A 5,775-nucleotide genomic window follows, 5' to 3' on the forward strand; every position below is an offset into this window, starting at 1 on the left:
TGAGCTGAAGCCGTTTAAAAGCGCTTGAGAAAAAATTAATTCTGAGAAAAATCAAAGATTTTGCTCTGAGTTCTTTAAAGAAAAAGATTGAACTGACTAAACATTTTCTTGTTACCAATTAGTTCATTGTTCATACTATATTATTACTGCTTTGTTGTATTTTATGAAAACCTGTGTTTTTTTTAGTTCACATAATGGAAATTATTCTGATTATTTATACTTTATAAATTTTGTGCTCCCAAAGAAAGGAATGTCGGCTGTATTCATTAATCCTTTTGTGTTACAAGAAATAATTATTGTTGAATGTTTCTCAGAAAAAACATTTTTAATGGTCAATTATGTTTACAACAGTAAAAAAACGCTGAAACAGCTAGACAATTTCTTTATAATTATTTTAGTTTTTTCCTTTTATTTTAATTTTGATTTTTCGAAAGGTGGCAGGTTGGCGGCCGCTGCTGTAAGTGGCCCTCCGTATGCCATGCCATGCACACATTGCACACCGGTTTGACTCGGTCCCGGTAAGTCGTATTCATTTTAATTTCCGATCCCCAATTATGACGGTGTTTAAAATATTCCGAATTTTTCTGTACGAATTCTCGCACTTGTCTTCGAGCTTTTATCTTGGCAAAGAACCGGGCTTTGAACCTTAAAGAGATGTACCGACTTGCGACGTGAAGTGTTTCTTTCTTGACCCGACGCACAGTGAGCAGGTGTGAGATTGTAGGTCGAATTAATTATAAACATTACAAAAAATATTTTTTATATTAATAACAAATTTATATAGAACTTTTTGACAATATTTGTAAACAACATTTAACACTACACAACTAAATAACTTGTTGAACATAGGGCCGGTCTACGGAAATTTACATTTAATGCCCTGTTGTCTTCGTGAATGAGAGCATCTGATTGATTCAATTTGGTCAGGTTAAACTTCTATTAAGTTTTATAAACCGACCCTTAAACAATAATAAATGTTAAAAAAATTTATCCACTATCGCTATCGGAAGAATCTGAATCCGTAGTTTCCGGGAATGAGGGATTTTCAAGTAAACTGATAACATCTGCAGTTTCAACTTAATTCCGTTACATTTATTTTTTAGCGATAATTCTGAAATAATTGGGTCAGATGAAAGCAAAAAATATTTTATCAAATCTTGATTTGTGTGAAGCACTAAATCTTTTCTGCTTCTTTCTATGTTTCCTAACAAATTTCAAATCTTTTTTTGGCTTCTTGGGCCTCTTCACCAAGTTATCCTATTGGCAAAATTGCGTGTTTTATAATTTCTGCGCCATGAATCAGCACCTTGTGAACAATTGTAGGCATATAAAACCAGGGATAATTTTTTATATATAGTTCTGCAGTTTTCATAATGTAGTTTTTGAACTTATTGCAGTCAACTTCCTATACACAAACCAGAGTTTGTAAAAAATAAAACCTGGTGATGACTTCTTCATCAAAGCCAGTAATTTCGGCAGCCTTTTGCATTTCGAAAAAAGATCCTGGCTCTATTACCTGTGTTAGTTGATCCATAACCAGGTTTTGATGGATGAACTTATATTCCTAATTTTTTGCGAAGTTGGTCAATGTTTTCTTGCCTGCATTTCTGACTTTTTGTCACTTCTTATTTGCCAGGTTTTTAATTCAATCCGGTATTCAACATGTAAACAACATTCAAAGAATCGGATTCTTGAATGCAAGGTTGAGATGCCATATTGATACAATTAATTCTGTGTTTGCTAGTTTTTGTTTATATTTTTTAGGTCAATTATTTCTGTTGGTTTTGCCCAACAAAAAAAAGTTAAGAGTGGAAAATTGTCCGATTGTCCTTCATTATCGAGTTATTGATACGAAACTAAAATTTAAAATTTAAACATTAAATTTTATTAAAAGCGAATTTACCAAATTTGTTCTCACAAAATACGCTACAATGCGATTTATAAACTTTTCTGTATATGCCCTAGCCTCTGTAGCGGCATTGCCATCATAAACACCTGTAACTTATAATCGAGCTTTTAACATCGAAAAAATCTCGAATGTAATAATGTAGTAAGATCGTATCATTTTAAACATACAAACCCGAAGTAAATTAATAATACTCCTCACTAGACAGACTGATCCAAAGAATTTTAACATCGCTAACATCAACTAATGAATTATGTTCCACAAATAATTGGATAGACAGCATAAAGCTTATTATTTACATTTGTATCAATAACTCAAAAACTAAAGACAATTGAAAATTTTTATACTCTTAACTTTCGATTTGTATTAACCTTCTGAGTCAAATTCCTAACGCACGGGCGTTAATTTTGAGACATCCTGTATACACTCTGTGTTGATCTTGATTCGGTGACACTATGGCAGACTTTTCCGTCCACCATTGTTAAAAGTAATTTAAAATCAATGGTAAAAGTTTCTTTATAAATAAAGCAATTTAATTTGTCAATTTGCGACTATATAGTTTTTGTTTCTTTGAGAGTAAGTTCGGCTGGTTCTTTGGTAAAATTAAATTTTATGGCTCAACAAAATCTTCGAGACGAGGGAACTGGATTTTGCCATAAAATCTTTGTGTCATCGTTACTGTCGCGTAATAGTAGAGGAACAAGTGATGAAATAATAAATACTAAAGAGTCACTCGTGTTTCCACGAATTAATTGCTTGTAATTTTTACTTTGGTCTAGACCCCATTTACAAATAAATGTTAATTTGGTACTGGAGAATGTATTCAGAGCTTCTTCTTGCAGTTGGCGTAGACGCTTTGCTGACAAATGTAAAAAAGCTTCAAGTTTTATTTCAGCATGACTCAGTGGCGGCTCGTGGTCTCAAGCATAGGGTAGGCGACAACTTTAAGTTTAAATATACACACGTATGGAACTGAGAAATGTTGTTGCATAGTAAAAATAATACATGAAGTCCCATGGCTAAATTATGAACTACGATAGTGAACATTTGAGATTATTATAAAGAAAAGGAAACTGTTCTAACAACGCCAATTTTAAATTTTACATAGCTACTTTTTACATTACATTATTTTTTGTATATCAAATTTAAGCGTCTTTATCTTTAAGCATAGAAAATCTATTGATTATTTCATCCATAAATTCGTCGCTGTTGTAAAGATGGATAAGAAGATCTTTTTCGATAGATAGAAGTGACAGTGAAGAAAGTCTCTACTGAGAAATCGCATTTCGTGCGATCGTTGATCCGTTTTAAACAAGAAAAATTCGTTTCTACAGAAACCGTTGTTACAGGTTGACTATTAAAGTCAACAACTTAAAAGCTTCACAAAAAATTAAATAAAAGTCATTTTCTACAAAAGACTTTAAAATTTGATGTATTCCTAACTCATAAAATTGATCATCTTTATATATAACACGTTACTGTCTACGTAGGTTAAGTAGGTCAATAATCTTCGTTTTTTTCCCATTTCTTTATTATATAACTTAATACACAAAGTACCCTGTATATTTAAAGCGTCTTGAATTGTTGGTGCATTTTTTTTCAAAACATTTTAGGGCCCCAAAATAAATCATATGATCCTGTGATGCATATGTTTTTAATACTGGCGGATAAATTTTTTAAGTCCCTATAACCTTTATCACACCAAACCGTGCGACGTGTGGTAGCTAAAAGGAGACATGGCCAACAAAATAAAGCCTTTTTGAAAAAACTTCCGCACAATCATTCATGTTTCCCATACCAACCAATCTGGAAAGAACGAGAAAGCACCTGACCTTGCTTTTTATCATTTGATTAAATACCAAGATCTGTATGGGCCTACCGATTGCCAGAATTTCGCGACGATCATTATTTCGACGTGAAAACGGTGTTTTAAATAAACTGCAAATTATATCATGCGGAACATCCATTATGACGTTCTCCGCTATTTTCCCGCCTTTACAACCTGCTAAACATTGCAAAATACTTACCTTTGCTAACCCTACAACCCACCAAAATTTATTCCACCTGGTTTTTTGAAATTTGAATCGCTGAGTAAAATAAGCTGAGCAACACACCTGAATCTGAACCTATTACCTGCTTCAAAACTAAAAAACAAACACAACAGAGCCCAATCTCAATTGTAGATAAGGTCTAATTTTCTCTCAGTAATTTCGCAATAGCGATTATTTGCGATAACAATGTCTCGTAAAGCATCACCGATTTTGTTCATGCCCTTAGCTTGAACGTTTGTAGCTTGGACGTACGCATCTGTGAGTATGTCGCCAGTACTTTTTTTACGTAAATCCTAAAGCAACATATATTACTAAACACTATCGTTTTAAAAATTAAATAAAATATCTCTAACCATGAGAAAAAATACCTACGTTTCTTTTTTCCCTTTTTTTCATGCTGACTCTTTTCGACAGGTTCTTCTGTTTCTGGAAGATGTTGAGCATCATTCATAATATTTTCAATTACTTCCTCCTCCTTAAATAAGTGATATTGAAGTTGTATATTTTCTATTATTCAGTAATTTATTTGATCAGCTGCAACATCACTTGTTGTGGGTAGGTCCTGCCCCAACTCGGTATTTTTCACTCCTTCCACAGCTACAGAACCTGTTAATATTATCAGTTCGTTTTCATACTCGTTCAGATGTTTATTATCTATGAACATTTTCCGGGTAGCACATTTCCACTCAGTAAACACCTGAAAATTTAGAAATAAATGAATAAAATTCAAATATAAATACAAATTATACGTACTTTTTTCCACTCTAACAAAGTGCTAAGAGGACCATCCCCACATGAGTAATGAGCTTACTAGCTCTTTCCAGGCGTTGGTGACCTGGGTCATCTTTTGGTTCTAAACGCCCAGTTCTAGCGAATGGGCGGCAATCCCGCAAGAAATCAAGATAGAGTTTAAACTGGGCCTTTGTGATCCTTTTCTTTGTTGCCATTGTAGCCATTTTGCCGCCAAATGACTATAGGTTATTAAATTAGGGACTTTAAGAACATCACCACTATTGGTAACTCTCACTGCACCAACTTCACGCTTGTAAACTATTCAATATTGAAAAACTACCAATATTGAAAATGTATATCAAGAGTGACACGGTAATAGCCCATATTATTGTATATTGAAGTTTAACGACAACCGATTTCTAATCTTGAGAAATAATCAATGTTCACCGAAATAACCCCGATTATCATAAGATTAAACAAACTTACCCAAGTAATTATATGAAGCCCTTCACTGGAGTTGATCAAATGTTGTAGTAGTCATATCTCTGCTGGAAGTGCAACAATTTTAAAGTATGAAAACTGACTTATCGAGGGTGTCCTGCGTTCGCACGGGTGACATGGGAACGCTATTGATTCAAAGCTAATTTTCTTCTGAAGGACTTGATTGGGAAGCAATATGTGCTTAGATATACCAATTGAGGGAGCGGGTGGGAATGATCAACTCGGGCGAAGGGCATCATATAATCAAGATCGAACTTCACTTGATAAGTTTGTTTGATCTTATGATTATATTCGCCCTTCGCCCTCCATGATCAAATTTTGTAGATGTTTAAAGCATAGCAGCAAATTTTTCGAACATTTATCAACGATGTTAAGAAATTAGTAGAGGAGCTGAAATGTTACTCCCTTCTCACTAGAGGTGCAATATCAATCTGGACTATTTAATGTCCCCAAGTAATGAAGGACAATGGATTTAAAACCGTAAATTAACATTAAATATATCAACCTTATCCACTATGTTATTAAACAAACTGCACATTTTAATAACAGGACTACGCTGTAAGATGTTCATACTAGCTGTAGCGA

At 33.6% G+C, this 5,775-nt stretch overlaps 1 long non-coding RNA gene across 1 annotated transcript; it reads right to left on the reverse strand.

The window, feature by feature from the left end:
* Window positions 1–3,443: 3,443 nt before the first annotated feature.
* On the reverse strand, window positions 3,444–5,309 carry LOC107398393 (uncharacterized). Its single transcript, XR_001575260.2, has 3 exons — window positions 4,711–5,309; window positions 4,311–4,654; window positions 3,444–4,250 (listed from the first exon to the last, which is right to left on the reverse strand). It is a non-coding gene; the product is annotated as an uncharacterized LOC107398393 (long non-coding RNA).
* Window positions 5,310–5,775: the final 466 nt, after the last annotated feature.

Source organism: Tribolium castaneum, chromosome 6 (genome assembly GCF_031307605.1).
Source record: "Tribolium castaneum strain GA2 chromosome 6, icTriCast1.1, whole genome shotgun sequence".
Lineage (NCBI taxonomy): Eukaryota > Metazoa > Arthropoda > Insecta > Coleoptera > Tenebrionidae > Tribolium > Tribolium castaneum.